At 31.2% G+C, this 24067-nt stretch overlaps 1 long non-coding RNA gene across 2 annotated transcripts in view; it reads left to right on the top strand.

The window, feature by feature from the left end:
- The window catches only part of LOC129988673 (uncharacterized), a 29572-nt gene extending 22964 nt beyond the window's left edge, over positions 1 to 6608 (top strand). Inside the window, exon 4 of one of the 2 annotated variants that reach the window (XR_008785666.1) lies at positions 6507 to 6608. This is a non-coding gene — a long non-coding RNA (uncharacterized LOC129988673). The remainder of the gene's footprint in view (positions 1 to 6506) is intronic. The other variant, XR_008785667.1, reaches the window with a different exon arrangement.
- The last annotated feature ends 17459 nt before the right edge of the window (positions 6609 to 24067 follow it).

Genomic DNA, 24067 nt, shown 5'->3' with positions numbered 1-24067 from the left:
CCCCGAGTGTGGGTCCGCCCTTTGCCCCCCCCGAGTGTGGGTCCGCCCTTTGCCCCCCCCGAGTGTGGGTGCGCCCTTTGCCCCCCCCCCGAGTGTGGGTGCGCCCTTTGCCCCCCCCCCCCCCCCCCCGAGTGTGGGTGCGCCCTTTGCCCCCCCCCCCGAGTGTGGGCTTTCTAAATTCAGACGTATTAATATTGTAAGATTTTATTGTACCTTTCTACAGGAAGACCCGTTATTTAAGAGAGAAGTTCGTTGTCGGTTCATGGGTTCGTTTAATGGGTTTATGAACGAAGGGGGAATTAAGCATCTTGCAGAGAAAGGAAAGTTATATTAAGCATGAAACTATCGTCTTTATTTTATGTTGCCATCTCTTCCATGTCCTGATATGGAATGCAGAGTTTTTAAAGTATCATCTACATAGTAGCGTTGCGATGGGAAAAGCTATATTAATGAATTTTGTGTTGTTGAAATTGATAAACAGAAATGAATATGAAGTTTGTTTCAGGTTACTTCTAAAAGAAATTTCTAGCCCGTATTTTAGAAATGTTTATAATTGTTGTCAAACTATTCACAATCTGCCAACAATCAGTTTAGCAAATGTAGTTTCAGAAGCGATATCCTGCGCGGTTGCTTCTGGAATATTTGCTTTCATAACGATTGATTTTCGATTCTGAGAGCCTTGTGGATGCACTGTATTCTTCAGGAGGCACTACAGGGAATCATCGCTCATGTTGGCCATTTGGGTATCCAGTTCAACGACACGGGTATAGATTTCCTATTCACGGAGTGAAAAAACCTGAGCAGACTGGAGCACGAGTGTATCTTGTATAGCCCATACTGTCATGAATACGTCCTTCAATTTCGGAGCATGGCCTCAAATTCCATCTAGATCTTTACTTAAGCTGCATTCTTTACGCAGCCATATATAGTGACATTGCTGCTAGTGCAACACTCAATGGCTAGCTATATTGCCAACTATATCTATCCGTTGAGTGTTTAAAACCTCGATGATTTTCAACTCTAACAATGATTCACATTGTGATTTAGGTGGCATTGACACAAAAGGGGTAAGATAAAGCGGCAAGATATCCTGACTACATAATCTCCTGGTATCGGAAATTCAGCAACTGATTTTGATATTACTTCATTTTTAGAATCGTCTATTTTCAGGACATAAGATTATCTAGAGAATGCCACAGAAACGAAAGCTGTCGTATCTTTGTAATCCTTCTGCAATTTCTGAGCTTGAGACATTTTGGTGATCACGTTGAGGAATTGCGCGAAATGGTAATCTAGGATAACTTCAATATTTTAGACGCTTATTTTCTTGGGATCGATAAAATTTGTCTTGTTTTTATTTTGTAGAATAGATTTTGGAAAACAGCAGACCTAGTAATCGTCATCTGGCCATGATGCCAGACACGTCCCTCTTAAGCTGACATTTATTCGCAAATGTTCGTAGATAGGAAACGTCACTCATCATGTTATTCATCTGTAATCCATTTTTTGGACCTACCAAACTCAAAATTAACTTCAAGCAAAAACAATATTCTAAAATCTTTTTAAATTTTGTGCAGTCTAGTTAAAAACCGTAAACAAGTCTGAAAATTAAATGTATAATCGAAATGCAATTTGCAAAATGTGGATGCATATTATAGGCAAGATAGTAAATAAAAACTTTCGGATATATTTAGTTTCTTTTAGATCAAACTAGACGTCAAACGCTTAATATAACCAACTTCCACCTAATGTATTAATCCAAAATTCCCCCCTTAGAAATAAAAGATGCGACTGCATGATAGGTTAATTTTTCGTTGCGATATCTAAGACATTGATTTTTGTGCTTTGTTCCATTAATTCGAAATCATTGTTTTGCTAATGGCTTCTTATTCTTACACCTTAATTTTAAGCATAAGTCTTCAGAAGCAAATTTTGAGTTTTCGTCGAGGGAAAATTCTCGTATATACTAGTTTGAAAATGCAACGAACATTTGAAGTACAATTTTCTGTTGTGCTAAGAGTAAGAATCAATTCGTGTATCAGTTTTTCTTATTTAATCCGATAAAGTAAATTCTCCTATTTACTGCAAAACCTAAAAATAAATAATCCATGCTAGTTAGATGCGTGCATTCTTCAGAGAAAAAATTGGGCACTCTCTTCAGCTTATAGGAAACTGCATATCGGAAAATATGAATTATAGTATTAATATGAATATATTATTTCAGCATTGACTGAAATAAGAGCAAAAAGCATTACTCGACCATTACTTGATTGGGAATCTTGGATAACGACTTTTCAGAAAAGTGGGTTGTCAGCTGTATGCTTAACACAGTGCCACCATATTAATTTCTAACTTTGTCATAGATATGGCTGTCAATACATATTTAATAAAAAAAATGCAATTTTGAACTCAAACACAGCTGCAGTTGATTTTCAGTTGCCTGCAATATACAAAATGGCTCTCTAAATGGACAAATGCATTCAAATTACTCTCATTCTCAATCGTGGTTCGTAATTTGATTCTTGGTCTATGAAATGGTTCTCCTGTACTTGTCAGACTTCCATCATTAGGTTCCAAAGATTCTTTTTGTGCAGCCATAGTCCTGTACTTTAATAGTGTCAGTCTTTCTTGGTTGTTTAAAAGCTTATCAGCTATTTTCTTCACTCTTTATTCGATATATGCTTTTGTCCGTGTTACCTTTATTGTGGAATGCTTCAGAAGCATTGCTGTTATACATTTTCTATTAAACTGTTTTTGTGCGTTGTAAGTCTAAAAGTTGCCAATTATACGTCGAAAACCCAATTTGATATGGGAAATAGTTGCACTCAGATGCAATACAAAACACAAACTACAAGTTGGGTCCTGGTGTCATCTGTGTATACATGTCAATGTAAAACTGCAAAATGCCAGTCTCCAAGTGCAGTTTGTTCTTGGCAGAGGTATCTTAAGTAGTTTTCTGTCCAATTTGCGGCTTTTTATTATATAGACTTAATGTCAACAGTCTTAGTCTGCAGAGGCTGGTCATTTATTTTCCATTTCTTGAGATTAGTCGACCTATAAGTGAAATGGTGCTGTCTGTAATCTAATCGCGGACGTTGTCCTACAAGCGCTTCAGATGCTGAATTTTCTGCCATTTTTCTCTGCTAGGTTCAATATTATACGTGTAAGCCATGGGAAACCATCCGGTTTTAATTTCGCCTGCCTTATGGAGATGACCCACTTGATAATCTTGTACAAATGACTCTGATTGGTTGGTCGTGTAGATAATGTATCAATTGAATCTTTTCCATCTATATGGACACTCGGGTGATTTGATTGCTTACATCCTGCTACTTGTAAATACATTGTTTTGTGACTGATAAAATCGAATTTACTAAAGGATTTTAGGTAGGAACTTGTTATTCATTTTCAGTAATATAGTTAATAGATTGGAGGACTATTGGACTTTCCTTTTCAAGACGGGTTTGGTCTTGCCGAGTCGTTTACATAAGTTTGTATTGTGATCTTGACCCCAATAACCATGACTTAATCATTATATTGTGGTGCTTTAAGATAATGGCCGACTCTTCCCTTGTGTTGAAAATATGGCATATGAAGTTGGTTATTTTTGGATGTAAACGGAAAGAAATGTTACGAGATTCTTCGTTTAATTCATTTTTGTATATCCATACCGTTGGAATCGGAATTCTATTATTAAAACTATGAACTTCTGAATCCATTAAGTCATTCAAATAAATTATAGCAAAATTTTGTGAGAACTTTCCTTTTTAAAATTTATTGCAATTTAATTTTTTATGAACAATGCAATTCACGAAACAAATAACATAACACGATTCATGGCACTTAAATGCACTTAAACTTATCTTTGGCGAGTTGGACAGCAATAATCCCTAAAAGGGAAAATCTATTCCATATCTTCCCTATTCGGTGGTTAATTCTGTCTGGATAAAGCTTCTCCGATTGAGTATGGAAGCAGTAAGTAACCAGTAATTTAAAATTGCTTCAGAATTGTTTATATGTACTTGATTTATGTTGAATCCATGTCATCTAGTATTCCTAAAATATATGGAATATAAATTAAAACGGAAAGATTTACTTGGAATATGCAAACAGAATGTGCATTTGACATCTATTCAAAAACTGACAACTCGCATGCTGCCTAACCACAACTCTAATAGGCAGTCAATATTTGATTTTCGGACGTCCTATAACGTCTCTGGTCACCAATGTGATAGGATGCAAATTTTAATGTGCATTCGATTAACTAGGCAGTGCCGAAGGTTAAAATAAAAGGTTAGCATTGAAAGTATTCCAGTTGGCTTGCATCTGTGAATTTTTTTTTGTTTTTCAATATCCAAGGCAGCTACTTTCTAATTGTCTATACTATCGCAATTTTTTTAATGTTGGATACCATATTGTCACTTGTTGTGGGAAAAGTGGGAGGGAATTGAATCTTTTTTAAAAATTTTTTTTCAGTACTTGCTTTTGAATTTCTAGTTTAATATTTCAACTTTAAAAGTACAGTACACTCCCGATTATCCGCGGAATTGGGTGGCGCGGCCGCCGCGGATAACAAAAATCGCGGATAATCCGAAAAAAGCTAAAAACGGGTATAGCAAAAAAGAAAACAGTCATTCCAACTTTGAAAAATCGTTTTATGTACAATAAAACGTAAAATAAACAGCAGGAAATGTTTAACTAACGCTTCATATTTTAGCATATCACTCAAAACTAACCTAAAATGCATTTTGTTAATGAAAACAGAAAAATGTTTTGTATTTACGAGAGGCTTCAAGGATACACAGAAAAATTAATGCATATATACTGTTTTAATACTGTAATGTATTATGTAATTACAAAAGCATAACTGTAAAACTGCACCTTTTTGAAAAAATCAGTCAAAAAAAAAAAAAAAAAACTTTGTGTGGCAGGCACGGATAATCCGTACCGCGGATAACCCGCCCGCGGATAATCGGGAGTCTACTGTATACTATACTTAAATATCAAATGAAAATTCTAGAAGCCAATGGCTTGTTTGACTTCACCACTGACTTCAGCAATAAGAACCATGGTTAAGGGCATATATTGATCAATTCTTTGAACATATTCTGTCCTAAATATTTAGGAATTCAATTGGACTGAGCGAAAAGAAAGACTGGGTAGAAAACTTTTACTGTCTTCTGGTAAGCTACTTAATTTTGACTGATCTTCAGAAATTTATCTCGAGACTGATAAATCTCAGGCAGACAAAACAATGCTTTACTTCCTGTTAAAACAAATTTTTCTAGCGAAATCTCTTAACCGATTCAGCCAAGGTGCCTTTTTTTTAATGATAGTATTTAGCATCTAAATAAAAAAAAATTCAAATGCCATTTTGATGCAAAAACTGCCTGAAATTCAAGTCGCACGTGTTCTATGGAAGTGTTCCGTCTCCAGAATTAAGTTGACTCATTGGATAGACTCGAACAGTCTGTCTCTTAGGAATCTGATTTATTCCGTTTTGTAATGGAGATAAATATTGTATATGTGAGGTTTGGCAAATCCTTCTAAATACTTAAAGAACCCAATCTTTGATTCTCCTGACTTTCATAAGACTACAGGTGAAGAAACTGGCTTTCTCAGTCTCCATTTGCTCTCGTCCATAAGAATCTCTCGGTGAATTAGATACCATTACCAAGGCTGTTTATACAGATTTGTATATCGGGTTAGATTTGTCCATAAGCAATTTTATAAGCGAGTTTTAAACTTGAATATTTGCTATCTAAATACTACTTTAAATGATTTGTAATTCTTTTCTGTCTTAACCAAGTAAAAGGTTCCGTAAAAGGCAACGCAACTACTGATTAACAACCAATATTAGTTGATCTCAGCAAGTCTTTCTATATTTGACAGATTCAATGATCCCGTAACAATATCAATGGAATGCTAAAGATTAAATTTTTCCGCACATTTTTCTCTGCATACGCTTGTGCTGACTAGATTGCAAAAATTTATTGGACTCCAGTGGTCGAGAACTTGACAAATTCTGGCCAGTCTCCAATTGCGGCAACGGTTCACTAACTTCAGTTCTATATATCATGCTTTTGTCTTAATATCTATTTGGAGCTTATCTGGTCTTCTCTACTCGTAAAAAGCTTTTTCAATTTCTCTTTGCACTCATGCATGGAAAGCATAGTATATCGTGGTTACTTTAAACTCTTCTAAGAGTAACAGTTTAATACATTAGAGGCGGCTGGTTATCTACTACTTTAGTCTAATTCGTCATATAGGTAGAATTGTGATCGTTTAAATTTAAATCTATTTTGTTTAGATTACTTCAAATTTCAAACATTAGCTTTTCACATACTCAAAGTGTAATATTGTAATTGAATTGATTATGCATATCTAAAGAAAGAAACGAATCAAATAATGTATTCAATTAGGAAATGTAATCAGCTTTAAAAGTAAAAAAATATCGGAAAACTCTCACTTAGCTTTCGTATTATTCTTATGGCATATATTTCTAGTGTCTGTAAAGTGTTTCCATTTCTAGTGTCTGTAAAGTGTTTCCATTTCTAGTGTCTGTAAAGTGTTTCCATTTCCAGTGTCTGTAAAGTGTTTCCATTTCCAGTGTCTGTAAAGTGTTTCCATTTCCAGTGTCTGTAAAGTGTTTCCATTTCCAGTGTCTGTAAAGTGTTTCCATTTCCAGTGTCTGTAAAGTGTTTCCATTTCCAGTGTCTGTAAAGTGTTTCCATTTCCAGTGTCTGTAAAGTGTTTCCATTTCCAGTGTCTGTAAAGTGTTTCCATTTCCAGTGTCTGTAAAGTGTTTCCATTTCCAGTGTCTGTAAAGTGTTTCCATTTCCAGTGTCTGTAAAGTGTTTCCATTTCCAGTGTCTGTAAAGTGTTTCCATTTCCAGTGTCTGTAAAGTGTTTCCATTTCCAGTGTCTGTAAAGTGTTTCCATTTCCAGTGTCTGTAAAGTGTTTCCATTTCCAGTGTCTGTAAAGTGTTTCCATTTCCAGTGTCTGTAAAGTGTTTCCATTTCCAGTGTCTGTAAAGTGTTTCCATTTCCAGTGTCTGTAAAGTGTTTCCATTTCCAGTGTCTGTAAAGTGTTTCCATTTCCAGTGTCTGTAAAGTGTTTCCATTTCCAGTGTCTGTAAAGTGTTTCCATTTCCAGTGTCTGTAAAGTGTTTCCATTTCCAGTGTCTGTAAAGTGTTTCCATTTCCAGTGTCTGTAATGTAATGTAAAGTGTTGTAAATGGCGCTATTTAAAACTAGATATCTATCGAATCTTATGAAATTGAAATTTATGCATGAGTAACTTTTGTACATCTTTTTACATGCTTAGTTTTGTATATTTCATGCATTTGTATAAATTTTTCATTATTCGCGTGTTTGTATACTCCGGAACTTTTCTGAGATAATTCCTGTGTATAGAAGACCGATTGTAAATTCCTTTCGATTGTGTGCAATAAAGTTTTGTTCAATCTAATTTGTCATTTGTTGATTTATATTATTCGTAAGATCTCTATTCTTTGCCAACTAAGTAGAGTCATTACGGAAACAAAGTCCGAACTAAAGATTTTAACGTCTTGACTATATATTTTAATTGCATACAAATCTGAAATTAGCTTGTGAACCAAATTTCGCGTGTAAATTTATGTATATTTTTTTAAATATTTAGAGGTTTTGAAGACCTATTCTTAAACTGAAAATGTTTTGTACATAAGTATTTCGAAGGAATACAATACCCTCTACTAATCTGAACTAAAATATTTTGTAAAGACTATTTCTTGGAGGATTTTTTTATTCTGTTATGAATAGCTCTAACCAGCAAGAGTATCAAGTTTTGAAATTATTCAATTTCCAGATACTTTTGAGAATTTAAATACTGATAAGTATAATCATATTCTAGGTAATAAAACTCTGTAAATCTCGGAAATCGCCAATTACTCAAGTGTTAAATTTAATGTGTGTACAGTTCTCAAAAAAATTATCAAAAGATTATAATTGCGAAAACTCCTTGTAAATTTGTTGCTATTGCATCTACTGAAAATTGATATCGAGGGAAATTACTCAAGAAAAGTTTATGGAGTTTCGGTTTTTATGATCTCCGTATTCAATGTAGGCATTAGCTTCTTAAAAAAATGTCCAATTCATTACAAGCAATTAACTTGTTTTAGAAAACATGTTTTAATAGCGTTTCCCATCGTCTTAACTATAACAAACCATTTCTAAATCAATTGTCGAAAAACACGGTGCGTAAGAAAATGCAAACGAAGCTGGAGAAGTAAAACGCTCTATATTAATTGCAGTTAAGTTGTTGTTTAAGCATAAACTACACATTTAACAATACAAATGTCTTAAAATAAAAAAATACAAACGATTCTTCAAATTTGTTGCTGCCAATCTCTTACAAGTTTATTTAGATAGAAAAATTCATTCAGAGTTAATTAAAATTTAGTTAATTAGAATTTTTCCATTCCCAAAATCCGGCTTTTTGATTATTTGATCCAGTGTTTTTTATGTGCATTAAATTTCATTCTAAGATTCGCATTGTGAGATATAATCAATTTTTGATCTTTTCGGGTAGTTTTAAGCAATCCACTATGGGCCACATATTAAATAAATCTGAGTGCTAAAAGCAAAATAAATGCATTAATTTTAATTCACTTGTATTCCAAAGAATTAACTAAACTTGAATCTGACTGATCGTTAGATTAAAACTAGTTTCCATATTCCAATTAATATATTTTTAAAAATTTCAGGACTTCATTACCTCAATTTTTTAGAATCCGCCAGTGGTTTATCCCTCCCAAGCTAATTTTATATCATGAAATTTTTTTTTGTGATTGAAATTCGATTCTAATACTTCTAAGTGAAATTTTACTTTATGAAGGAACTAATTAGTTGAATGACATTTTAAGCCAATGGCTTTATTAACGTTTAAATAAAGGTGGATTTAAACTCAGCCAATAATAAATTTCAGTAAGTCGCACATCAGCAGAAATTAGATTGCTATTGTCTGTTCTTACAGTTTATATACAAGATTTTGTTCTCGACAAGTACGTACTTGCTACTGTACAGTAGGGTGGAAAGAAAAAACGAACTTTTGATTTTTTAATTTGGAATATCACCTAAAAGTTGCCTTTTGGTGTAGATAAAATAAATTATAAATATGAGCAATATTAGGTGCCGCAAGAGCGTTAAAGTGTCATAAAATTGAAATTCTTGCTCTATTTTAAAGATTTTTTACGAAATAATCAGCTTTTGATTTTTAATTTGTAATAGCGTGGAAAAGATGTCTTTTGGTATAGATAAGATAAATAAAAATTATTAGAGTACATCTTGTGGTGCCACAAGGACGTTAAATTTTCATAAAAAACACTTTTTGCAACTTTTTAAAGATTTTTGCGAGCGTAGATTAGGTAATAGAGCTTTAAATAGGCGTTATAATATGAATAGAAAAATAAAAATTTTACTCTTGCATTGTTATGGCATCCAGGAAGCTGAGTCATCACTGAAGTAGATGTTATTGAGGGGAGACTGAGTTATGTCTGCGTTTGGTGATGAGATCAGAGCTGGTGCCGAGGTCAGTTGAGTTTAGGGATGACGAATATTTTACGAGCGGTTATTACGTAACCAATATCAAAAAGTCAAATACCAGTGATCAATACTTTTCAAAGAGGGGTGTGATTCAAATCCTTGATACGATCTTACTAGTGATATTACAGGTTTTGGATCACGATAGAAAGTAACATTCGATACGATATAACTGAAATTTACCGGAGCGGTGACTTCACTGGAAAGTGTGAGGCTTCATTGCAAAGTGGAAGTCACCGCTCCACTTCATGGGAGTGACCTTGACTTTCCGATATTCGCATTTGACGATGCACTATTCCATAAAGATCATTTTTATAACTGCTACTGTGATTGCATATATTCGGTTTACTACTGGCGCCATCTATTGGGAGAATAGAGAACTAAAGTAAACATTTTAAAGAAAGGACATATATATTTAATTCAAATTTTTCAGAAAATGGTGTACTCCAATAAAGAAATTAAACAAATAGTTTTGAAAATAGAAAATTTAAGAAGTAAGGTGAAATAGATAAATTAATTGAATCACACGTTACTTAAATGGGGTCAATTCACGGTCACGTGTCAGGTACCAAACAAACCGTTTCTGTTCAATTTTCAAGCGTTCTGCGCATGTCGGGATGTCTGCCGATAACGTTGATGAAACTATTGTTTAGTAAATGTTACGCTGGCCGATCAATTATTAAAAACTTCTGATTTTTTTTTAAAGTTATTATTCTGAATTATTTTCTCCAAATTTTCGTAGTTATATAATTTTATTTCTTATATTAAAATTTTAATTTGTATTTTCAATGGAACTATTGTTTTTGCATAATTAATTAACGTCGCTTTTTAATTCGTTTGGTGCTGCTTTATTCTTCCCTTTCCCATATCCTTCCCCCCCCCCTTTTTTATCCAAAGGATACATTTTGACAAATGACTATAGCAGTGTTTTTGAAAAATTATATATGGTCTTTTTTTACATATTATTTAAATATTATTGAATGTTGAATCTTATAAATATAGTTCTTTTTAAAAATAAATGATTACTCTTAGATAAGTTAATATTTTAAAGCTTACTAATAAAATTATTACATTTTTTTTCTTATGTAATGATTTTTATTAATATTGAGACTTTAGTGTTTTCAGTTTGAGGAAAGAACATGAAATTCAAATTAGTATATATTGAATAAATTATGTTTACAATTTCAAATTATGAAATATAAAAGGTATAGATACCTTTTTTTAAATCAATGCAACTTATGAATCAGTTATTTCATTTTGATTTGTAGAGATCATTAAAGGAAAACAAACAAAATTACAGTTTAACGTTTTTTATTTACACATCACAATATATATATATATATAGATAAAATATACATGATAATTATTTGAAAAAATGGGATCAAATGGATGTTTCAATGCACTCAATAATTCAAAAAACTATTTATCAACATTTATTTTTCTAGACACTTGGAAAAAATAAAAACACAGTATGACAAGAATGTCAGTGTAAATGATGAAATCAATTTTATTCAACAGAAACATTCTAAATGCTAAACAACAGTTTCTTTTTATCACGAATAAAAACATTATGTTGAACAATATACTTTTAAAGCAGAACATTTATGAAATTTTTTTAATATTAAAATTACATTGAATGAATATCATAAAATAAAACATACAATATAGTAAATTTAATAAACAAGAATAAGGTCATGATATATATATATATATATATATATATATATATATATATATATATATACAGAGAGAGAGAGAGAAGTTGAATAGGATATAAAGATGAGTTAGAAGAAACACTTATATGCTTTTACAGAATTTTATAATTCAAAATTAATATGTTAAATAAATAGAAAAAAAAGTGAAACATGCATGTAATAATGAAGTCGGGAATAAAAATTATATAATAAATGCTGATACGGAAATTGATTTTCAATGAAAAGACCTGTATTTATTAAAGCAGAAATCACTGAGGTGCACAATTTTATAAAATGATATTAACAGTCAATTTCAGTTTAAATACAATAAACTATTGACTTTTCATTTTGAACAATAGAAAAATTGTTCGATATAAATTCACTTTGAATCCATCACAAATCTGCAAATGTAATTAGAAAACCAGTAATAATGATTTCTGGAGCCATCCATTTTGCTCTTTTGTTATTAGGCATGATTACCCAGCAATAACTGAATGACATGAATTACTAAAAGATAAAGAAAACTTTAAGGTTCATAATAAAAAAAGTAAAATCTCATAATGCATTTTATTATAATGCCAAAAACTAAAAATCAAATGCAAAAATTATTTAACGTTAATTAATGGTTTTTATACTTAACTAATTTATATACTTAATTAAATGACATGTGTTTTCAAAACTTAAATATATATATATATATATATATATATATATCTTATATATAACATTCAATTTATCAAATTAAGAGCACATTTAATAAAATACATCAATTATATATATATTATAACAGTCAATAAGAAAATTCAATTTTCAGTAGTTAGTAAAGATTCCACTTATTAAATAAATCTTTAAGAAATTTATTCACTTCCACCTAAGTTTAGCATTATAGCAGTTGTTATTTTTGCAACAGGAGTTTGTTTACTTACATTAATTAAATTTAGATAAGATTCTTCGGAAAATGCAATGTAATATTCATGTAAACATTTTAAAACCTTCTAAGCATATTCAAAATTATCAGAAATTTCATCAAAAGTGAATTAGAAATGCTCTCAAGATTTTGTTTGATTGTTTTTGTTGGCAAATCGCTTACCGATTTCTTTTTTTCGAAGACTTTTTCTAAAAAATTACTAAAACATTTGCGATTACTGGAATTCCATTTACGATTTAATAAATGAACACACACTGAATGAATTCTTCAAAATAATCAAAGCATATCACCGACTTCGAAGGCTTGAAAAAATCTATACCAAAGGTACCAACCCTAGGCAGGATTGTTGAAAGGAAAATAAGAAAACATTTTATCATAACAGTCACTCTTGTGTTTCGCATTAAAGCATCCATCAGCACACCAGTATTTCCCCTTTTAACACATAATAAGAGGAAAGAAAATGACTCAAAAATTATAACTTCAAATGTAAACAAAAAAATCCGCTTCATACTCGGCGGAGAACGTTAACGGCAGACTAATGGACGAAAGCGGTGCGGATGAAACTTAAATGCCATGCGCGGATAGCTCATGACATGTGACTTTTACATCACATGAATTGACCCCATTAGTAAATTAAGTATTAATTACAATTTATAAATTTTATTTTTAATACTAATTAATAATTTTTATTTAATAATATGATTGAAATAACAAATATTTGGAACAAATATTTAAAAATAACAATAGCAAAATTATTTGTTATTCAAAAAATCGTGGATTATGCATCTCTAAAATTTACACCCCGGGGAGAAGATTTCGATGATTTATTTCGAGATAGAAATTTTGATACTCAGATTATTCCAATTTAGTTTATAATCAAGCGATTAATTCAAACAATGAAATAATTCATTTGTCAATTAATTTAACTATGTAATGAAAATTAAAATGAAGTCCTTGAATGGTAGACTGTATGATTTCTTTAAAAAAATTAATGAATAAAACATGCAAAATATAAGGCATAGATCGTCAAAAAAACAACTGAATGTTGATTTTAAATAAAAAAAAAATAACTAATATTTTTAACATCTACTTTGATAAAACTTTATCTATTAAAATATTTATGGACAAGAAAAAAGTTTTTAAAACTAAAAATTTCCGCAAACTCCATTAATTTAGAACAATATCTTTCGATGATAATAAATTAATATTTTCGATTATACTAATAATTATGTGTATTATTCGAATACTTGTTTTGTATTCAAATGACTCTTTTAAAAGAAACATCAAACATTTTCATTTATTAATTACCGATTGTTGCAATATTTGCTATGAAATAGCGTAGAAAATGAAGTTAAGCATATGAAAGTGTAACCTGCAAGATATTTTAAAACTCTCCAAATAAATAAATCAAGATATTCTATTTTTCCAATAATTTTTAAAAACCAAGTTTTTGCTTCAGAAATATAAAAAAATGTATTTCGGAATTACCTCAAAATTAGAACATTTACATTTGTGACTTTTTTGAGGAGGGAGGTTTTTATTTACTAAGGAAACATTACAATATCTTTCAGATAATCGAGTAAAAAGTAATTTTAAAGTGAAGGTGAAAGTACGGAAACTTTGCAAAATAATCTTAGTGTTGGACTTAAGAATACTAGAAAACTATATAGACATCGCCCTGTCTAATAAAAAAAAAACATTATTTTAAATTAAATCTTATATGGAAATTAAGTAAGCCAGCTGGAGTGATCGTCCCAAAACTTCATCATTATGCTATAATAAGGGCGTTATCGCTTTCTCTATTCCCACATAAAATTGCGGATCTTGGATAAAAGCTTGTATCTTTATTATAACATTCGCAAAGAACGGTTCTGAAATATAAATCTTTGGCGTAAATTTAGTGTTTTTGCTGAATTTATCGTGTGATTTTAGACGGTTTTTTTAGAAGGATATCTCCATAGCATGCGGTTAATAGAAACCGGGAATCAAATTTGTGTTTTAGACGAATTTTTTCCCCAATCCATTGAAAACAAAATTTGATTCAAAAGTACAATTGTAGTCACAAATTCATAGAGCAAATAGAGTTTACATGCTTGTGAAAATTCTATTTTTATATATGGAACAATAGACGGTCAACCCCTTGACTGATTTGGTTCCGAATATGATAGATATCTATACATAACATGTTAAATCTATGTACCAAATTTTATCCATCTAGCTCTATTCCTTTTATCATGTTAATTTATATTCGCATAGCTGACTATAGATATGACATTCAGATAGACTATATCTGAATCAATTTCGATCAAATTTTGGTAGAAAACGAAAACGAAAATTCACTGTCGAGCTCAAAGCACTATTGAGTTATCACGTTCCAGGCCGACGAACAAACAGAGAAACTTTACACCAATTTTTTTCTTCCTCTTTTGTACTCATTGAGGTTTAAAACGGAGAGATACGTCGAAATTTCGAGTCAAATTTCTTTAAGATTGTAATACTTGCTCTTTATTTTGTTAATGAAAAATAAATAAATAAATAAATAAAACCTTTATTGTTGTTTTTTTAATGTTGACTATTTATTTATTTCTAGTGTTTAAAATCTGATTTCGTAGGATTTTGTTTGTTTCTGATGTACAAAAAATTATATTTTAGGTGCTTTATATAAAATCTTATTATCTAATTCTTTACGCTTTTTTACTTATCGTGTTCATCTGTATTGAAGTACCCCTGCTGACTTCTAAAGAATGGCTTTCGTTCAAAATTTTTATGAAATCTTCAAATTTAGTATAAAATGCATACACCAAATTTCGTACATGTAGCTCAAATTGTTTTTCAGTTATCTTTTTCGAAACACATGTTTTCATACTCGGGAAGATCTGAAACGTAGACAGTAATCAAAATCATGACTTTCAATTTACTTAAATTTTATTTTATTTTATTTATTATTTTTTCGAGAATTATAATTGTATTTGCTATCTACATGTACAAAATTTGGTGCATGGCTTTTATACTAAATTTATAGATTTCTATAAAATTTGAAATGAAATTCATGCTCAGGAAGTCTGTATGGCTATTTGAGTGTAGGTGAACACGATAAGTACAAAACGTAGAGAGATAGATTATAAGATCTCATAGAAACCACCTAAAATATAGTTCCATATCATATTTTAAATAATATCGAAATGCGATAACTTAAATCAAAATGAATGAAATTTGGTAGGTAATTTTGTTACTAAAACTTCAATCCTGTTTTTCTGTTATATTTGGGATTCAGGGTCCAATCGGTAGAAGAAACATTTCCTAAAATACATACGCAGTTTGCATAGCTATATTAAGAAGCACAATACTTTCATTTATGGTGCTCTGAAAATAAAAATTTGAATACTCGTGATGTATACGACCTTTATTAAGATCCATTTTTGTGATAAAAGGAGGGATGATAACAACATTATTAGAGAAGAACGAAACACAATCCTGAGATCGCCTCTTTGTATGCGATGTGCTGTGATTGTACTCATTTTCGTTGACATGGTCTGGCCTATCTCTAGAATGTGTCAATTTCAATGCTGTTTTGTTTACTACTTTTTACAATGGTTGAGTTGTACATGAACTACAACTATTTTATAAAAAATGTTAAATGAAAAATAATAAAAAAATCGATTAAAGATTTTAATTTTGTTTCTTATTATAGTTAAAAACTTTTTTACTACTAATAAGACACTGCAATTTTATTTTTAATGTGAATACGAACAGAAAATATTCATTCTTTTTCATTTTTTAATTGTCAGTATGTGTTTTAAAAAATCGTCTGAATTCTTACTTTACGAAATCGTCTGAATTCTCACTTTAAAAGTCAGCTGCAATGGAACTCTTCGCAGTTCTCGTAATTCTTTTGGTGCTCTAACGGTTGGTTACCTTGATAATTTGTTATGTCGGCAATTGTGCAAGAATGGATGTCGGGTAAATGAGATGAAAGACAGTATTTAGAACCTGCAAAATGGATGAAGGCTGAGTGGAATATATATATATATATATATATTTGCTAGTTGATGAAGTTAGGAAAGGATGCTTGTTTGAAATTTTGTGTGGATAATAGTTGGATTGCTTCTAAATGTGTATGCCCAGTGTGTGGTGAGAATATCAAATTGATTAATTTGGATGACAGAATCGATGGAAAGATCTGGTGTTGCAGAAAGAAAGGATTGAATCCGCACCATATTGTTACGAAATACCCCACTCTCTGACACCAAATGTTACGAAATTTCCGGGGTTCGTTTGGATAGTGGAAGTTATATGGTGTGAAGAACGCTCAATTACCAGGCGGCAGTAGAAAATAAACAACGACGTTTATTTACACGAAGATACACAGGACAGCACAAAGACGATAACTATATACAGCACAGAAAACGATTATCTTCAGTCGAGACGTGCAGCATACAACAGTATACACAGCAGCTCTACCCCGTCGCTGCTCCGCTAGTCCCTGGAAGACGATTTCTTCACCGTCGCTTCCGACTACTCTTCGACTCCCCTGTCCACAACTCGACTCACCGTCGGTTCACAACTACGACGACTCCACTGGTCCACGACCACTCTTCTCTGTCGCTTCCGACTACTCAATTCACCACTCGACTCACCACTCAATTCACCACTGCCCGGCAGCTGCGGGTGCTTCCTTTTATAGGTCTCGGGAGGCGGGGCTAGAAGCCTCTCAACCAATCAGAAACGTTCGAGGCGTATCTCCGTTCCTACTGGACGGATCGGGAAAATTCTCGATGTTTCGGATATAATCTATTTTGGCGCCAAAGTCGCCAAGTCGCCAAATGGTCTCCAAGTTTGTCGCCAAGCTCTGGGATCTCCTATGGAACCCACTATGCTGGGAAGCCGCATCACAGGTTCGTAATAATATCCCTTTATTCTTTCTTTTCTATTGATTATGTACTGTTTTTGTTATCCACACAGTCCTTATGTTCAATGTGTTAGCAAAACTACTAGGTTCCCACTCCCACTGCTAGAGAAGCCGTAGGATCCCGGTGCCTTCGGCATCTGTAGAAGTCACCGGGCAGTCTGAAAAAAAAACAATACTTATCAGTAAAAAATCATAATTATATTGCGGGAAGTGGTAACCGTAACTGTTCCGCAGCAGTGTTTGTTTACTTTGTCCACCATCTTTATTGGCAACTTGGCATCCTTGGCGCAGTAAGGGCCACACTAAAATTCACTTTTACCCTTTTAAAAGATGGGATATGAGAAATATCTGGAGTTTCTTTAGAATCAATCAATTCTGCTTTATTTTTCGATAATAAACACTCAATCAGCAGTTGTTGATTTTGATTCATAATATAGTCTACCTTAAATTATTCTACATCTAACATAAATTAATCGCAAAATATCAAACTTACTTTCGAATAATTTTTGAAAGATAAAGGACTTTACCGCTTCCCAAGGTGTTTTGGAAATTAATTTGGCAGCCCGTGTGTTTTGGACGAATGAATGGCTGGAACTTTATAAACCTCTATTTACTACATTTAGTCTGATCATTTATAATATTATTAGCTGATATTTTCATATATATACATATATTAAGAATCAGTTAAAAGCTGATACGTCATCATATTAATCGTTCGATAAAATTCTACAATGTTAATATTTCCAACTTTAAAATGTTCAATAAAATAAAGATTGCAGATAATCTAGATGTTCAGTTTAGTCATTTAAGAAAAGTAAAAGAAGTAAGGGCTAGCAGTCACCAAAGCATAACATATTTTTCGTCACGTTGCTCTAAAAAAGGAAAAGCTTTTCCTTTTTTAGAGACATCTATGGTTTTCTCGACAGTCATGGCAGGCACTCGCCTCAAAACTTTGTTAGCTTGTGTGTGTCAAAATTCTTCATTCCAAAGGAATTATTCCTCATTCTTTCCACCAGTAGCCTCATACTGTCCAATTAGCCACTGATATTAATGCAATATGACGCGTACTGTGTTTACATTTTGATGCAGTGAAAAGAATCGAGTGTGCAGATTGGGCAACTTCGTACATGCTGAAGAGATCCAAAATTTGATGTTAATCTTCAATTTAAGACAGAAGACAAAAATTCATATTTTATTTATATAGTTTTCTTTTTCTTATATGTTCACATACATACGGACAATCAGTTAGGGAAAGAGTACACTTTTAAATGGATTGTCCAAAATTTGATATAGATGTCTACAAATTTGGCGGTAAATATGTAAATAATGCCAAATACCTCTGGTAAAAAAAGCCAACTAAAATTATTCGATGTAGTTCTCTTCGCCTCTGAATTATAGTCTTCATATGTACAATAAGGACTGCCAAAATTCTAGTTGACGGATTGTGTAAAAACGGCGAATTTAAAGTGTGATTAAAGTCTACAATTTGGTGCAAATACCTTGGTTTCCTTGCGTTTTCGAGTTGTCATGTTCAGAGACCGACAGATAAATATGATACCAAAAATACATTTAAAAAAAAAGGAGCCTCCGAACTCGGGTAGGTCAGAAACGTGGAGATTTTTCTAACATTTCGAGATCGGATTTTTGGCTGATCAGAATATATTTTTATTTGCGTATTTCGTAAATATAAATGAAAAAAAAAAAAACGTTTCATTTTTGGGGCATGTTTCCCGGCTCCATTTTTAACGTTTGCTGGCATTTCCACCGCTGTAAGGCACACATTTCTTTAAAAACAGCATCAATTTCAGAAGGAAAATAGTGATCCAGACAGAAGAGTGATTTTCCAAAAAGGTCATTGAAACAAACTTCGCCTCATCACGAGAAATGGTCAGGCCTGACTGACCGGCACGGCTTCTCGCAAATGACCCATGAACACTTAGACACGCTTTCTGATCGAATACCGTCTCGGCCATCTTCCTTTTCTGTCCAGTCAAATTCGTGGCAATTATATTTGAAAGAGCTGTGAGATCTAACATGTCGACGGTACAAACATCATTTTGTTCTGTGAAAGATTCTCCGTCGCTGTTTGCCAAACATGGGTTGAAAATCCGATATTATTTTAACGCATTAAAAAGTCGAATTGCATTGTCCCCATTATGGATGTATATTAAGTGATCTGGACCATTTCTAGAAGACATGTGTATAGAAATACTTTGTTTTGTGGAGAAAAGTTGTGATGAAATTTAAAGAATTTAAAAAAAAAAAACTATCAGATTTTGACATTACTTAAGAGTGCAGGATTAAGAGTAAAGATCAAGAAAGCTAGCGCATCGCAAATTTTCAAAGATTTTTTATTTTCGCATTTTTTTTTTTTTTTTTTGCTTGTTGTTTAAATTTGGCAAAAGTGCATTGAAAAGCTGTAAAAAATCAATATTCGTTTTAATACTATAGGATTTCAAAGGAAGAATTTTGGCTATTTTTTTTTAAAGGAAACGTGCAGTTTAGAATTTAGTGAGCATTTCTGGGTTGGGTGAAATTAAAAATTAAAATAAGTTTAAAAACATTGAAAATAAATGAAGGGAAAAAATCAAAGAAATTTGGAACAAATAGAAAGTCGAAACTTATTTATATATTACACTAACAAGTATTACCTGAAATTCGAGTAAGCACATAGGAAATCGAAATTACAGGGAAGTACTAGGAAAATATAAGCAGTGAAACATCAGAATTTTAGAATTGAATCTATCTTGATGAATAATTTTGAATTACGTAAGTACAAAATCCCAAAATTTGGCTTGGACATACTGATCAGATCAGAATTTATCAGATTCTGCTTCTATTTGGCGGCCTTTTTCCCCAAGAAGATTTTTGACTGTTTTCTTTTTTGGAGAAATGCCATGGAGGATTTTGAAAAAACTCTTAAAAGACAGATTTTTTTCTGGAAACCGGTAAAGGTAAGCAGAAGAATATTTTATTTCGTATTTCAGTATTTTCCAACCTGTTTAATTAAATGATTAAATTTGATTAAAATTGTCATTAGATTTGATTTAAAATCCCATTAGTGAAAAAAAAAAAGATATATATTTTTTTAAGAACAGAGCTTTATTTTCTTTACTAAATAAAATTGAGTTTAATGGTTGGAAACAAATTTCTGAAATAAAAGTTTAGCTTCCACTTAAAATGAATGACCTTTAGAAATTACATGTAGTTCATATTATTAAGATGTATGAAGTATTCGTTGTAATAAGAAATTCAATGAGTGTTAATCGTATTTACAAATTAATTGTTTGCCGGTATTGAAGAGCACAAGGAAAGAACAAAGTGTAATTTCCGTTAAAATTCAGGAAATTTTTCATTTTCATTAATTAAAATCTATGTTCCCGTATGCAAAAAATTTTATTCACAGTGTTGCCATTTATATTGAATGAAATATGTAAAATGGATATTTATATTGAATGGGATAAAACAGATGATATTTTATTGATTTATCATCGAGTTGCGAATCGTAATATTAAAGTAAATTTTGTATTGTCTTTTTTAAAAAAAATAATGATAATTTGAAGTAAAAATGAACTTTTGGGGATCTTTAAGAATCGTTACAATTTTTAATTTTTAAGATATTTGTAGCTTAAAAAACAGTTTCAAGTAGCTGATATTTTTCTTGTAATTACAAATACAGTATTCGATAATAAAAGAACCTTATAAATAATAACATTTCATATGATATATTTTTATTTTAAGCCTTATTTTGATTTATATAAATTTAGTGCCTTTATTTTCATGCTCATTTCGCACGGACAAATATAGAATACTTTTTTATTTCTTCGTAAGTAACACTTGGCTGTCAATAGCCGATTCGATTTGCAATTATCCTTCGCTATAAATGGTTTTTGGAATTATACGTGCTTTAAATTTTCTCTATCATACTGAAATAAGAAATTTTGCCCGCCATATCTTAGCGCATGAAGTGAGCTGAATGAGTTGATTATCAAGGATAACAATGTTGCAGCTTCTATGCTTGATGAGTAGTAGCATTTTCTTCGTAATTAGAAAGAAAGCATATGCTTAACACATAAAAATACCCCATCAAGAATTGTGAGACTTTCATTAATAATAATAATATACTCGTTGCAGCAATAGGATTATTTTGGCATGGGATGTGGATGAATAATTCAGATTTGCATCTTTGTTTGACATATTTAATGGTGTACTTTAGAAGAACAAGGAAATGCAGCTAAGTTAAGAATAAAAACAATTATAGAAATTAATTTTATTCATTTATGTATTATAATGAACAAAAATCCTCATTTAGTAACTTTTTTCTTCATAGCAAGCAAAGTTTCCAGCGCATTTTTGTTATGTTTAATCATCAAAATTTATTTCAAATACCAATGCATTTTTTTCACCGTCACTTCTTTCCAACAGCAATTATGTTTAGCAAGCCTCCGTTAAACACTTCTTAATTTTTTTTTTTTTGTCAGTGAGTTATGGATGTTTGATAAGACGTTCGTGACTCCGATGGCACAGAAGGGAAGCGTCACCTTTCTTATAAACTCCAGGGATGTAAGAATCCCCTTCCTGACTTCTCATTCTTACATATGAGGGTTCTCCAGTGGGATAATACTGGAAGACTTTAGTGAGGATTCCGAATGAATTAAATAACCCATTTTTTAATTATAAACTAGCCGCCTTTGGCTTCTAGTTGGCTTGCTTACATTTTTGCGTGGGAAAATTCCAATACGATTTTTTTTAAATTTAAAGCTTATTCTTGGTAGCTCTCCCATCAAAACATTTTTAAATTTCAAATTTGATGGACATGAATTAGTTTTATTTTATAAACCTTGTACTTGTTTTGTTCATTGAGTTATACATCTACCCAGATTTGCTTACATCATCTCGCTTAAAATTTAATTTGAAACAGGAAATGATTAAACTCCAAATAACACATTAAATTACTTGCGGTATCAAAGCATGCTCATAAAATATGCAACGTTAATAAATGAAATGATTAATATCTTGTGTTTGTGCGTATGTGTAATGTGTTTGAGTTGATAATTACAACAATTATCTAATTTTTTTTTTTTTTTTTTTTTTTTTTTTTTTTTATGCAGTACTAAAAATGTTTCACAACATTCGTATTATCTTAAGTGAATTTCTACTTACAGTTTTTAAACATTACAACATTAAAACGAAAAAATAAATAAATAATATCCTACTGTAAGGAAAGACATATTAAAAATGAATGAATGTATTTTTATACATCACATTCTATTATGAAAAAAAGCGGTAGTATTTATAATGAACTAATTATAGGAAAATTTTCACCATTGTCTACTTTTGAAGTTAATCTTCTCCTGAAGTAAAAAATAAATTATATTAAAGATTTGCTTTAAAATCAAATCTGTCCAATACGCAAAAAAAAAAAAAAAAAAAAAAAAAAAAAAAAAAAACCCGGCGAAATGTTTATATTTTGGGTTTTAGAAATGTAAGAAAACTCCCGGATTAATTATATGCCATAATAAATAAAAAATGTGAATAACAATGTAAAATATTAATGTGAAATAAATCTAAAATTTTATTAAAAAATTATCAAAATTAGAGAAAAAATTCACCACAGAGAAAATTGGCACCACAGAGGGATTTTTTTAAATTTTCGGATGATACAAAAATTGCGCATTAATATTTCGTTTTGCATTGTATTTATTAAAATAATTTTCATGCATTAATATACAAAAACGTAACAATTTCGTTTTGTTTTTGATTAATTGAATTTTAGTTAAAACTTCGAAAAAAAAAGGATTGCCAAATGTTGTAATCCATATAATTTCAACTGTAATTCTAACAGACGAAAATTGAATGCCTCTCAAGTGTAATTTGTCGTTTTATTTTGTGATGTCCAAGAGGGTAGCCATTTGATGAGCATTTGCGAATATTTCCCACGATGTTTGACGAAACTGTTCTGTAATCCTTAGTCTAATGTTTGATATTTTTTATAATTTCATGTCTTTAGGGTGGAGCTGCGTAGTGGTGAGTTATTGACCTGTTTAAAATTATGAAATTGATATGCACACATAGTTATCCTAATTATTTCCTATTGGAATCAGTATAAATAAAATAACCAATTCAGTCTAATAGAATGTTTTCTTGAGAAACACCATAGCTTCTAAATAGCTTTATGTACAAATATTCATTGCTCCGCCGACCATTCCCAAAAAGTCAGATTTAACTCGCTAATGAATAGAAAACTAATGTGTGTGTACCACTTTATTTTTGCAAATCATAATTTGTACAAGAGTGAAGCGATGATAAATTGATATCTGTTTACATCGCGATATAAAAGCAAAGAAACTGACATTTTCCCCTTCAGTGATTTTACTAAGAGAATCTGATAGGGATTTCTTTTACACGTGTCGATTTAGGCAAGAGAATCTTAAGTAACTTTGAAAAGTGTGTGAATGCGAGGAATTTTTATCACTTTGTTCCCGGTGTGGGAACCAAAGCATAATAGTTTTATTAAGCGCGTGTTAATTAAATAAAGTTGGAATTCAATCAAGAAATAAGAGAACATTTTGGAATGAAGTTAACATGGTCTAATTTAAGATAAAATTTAAGAAATTAATTAAAGTTTAATTTAGATTTTAAAATATCATTATATTATATGTATTATTTTTAGAAATTCAGAGTTTTTTGAAATTCAACACCCTATTTTCCCTCTATTTGTTTTTTCTGCTATTTTGAAATATTCAATTTTTCTGCCTTTTAATTTTGTTAAACAAAAATTTTCTTTTAAAAAAGTATCGCTTATAACAGCTTTTGTAGAATTTACATCTTCAACGGAGTATGAAGACTCTGCATTGTCTGATAATTCTTCGAATGTCTCAATCTGAAAAACAGGGTTTTTTTCAGGCTTTTTCTTTTACCTTTCACCGCACCAACTGTTTGTTGCTTTTCACT

This window comes from Argiope bruennichi, chromosome 10 (assembly GCF_947563725.1).
Source record: "Argiope bruennichi chromosome 10, qqArgBrue1.1, whole genome shotgun sequence".
Lineage (NCBI taxonomy): Eukaryota > Metazoa > Arthropoda > Arachnida > Araneae > Araneidae > Argiope > Argiope bruennichi.
This window is presented reverse-complemented; position numbering and strand designations above follow the sequence as displayed.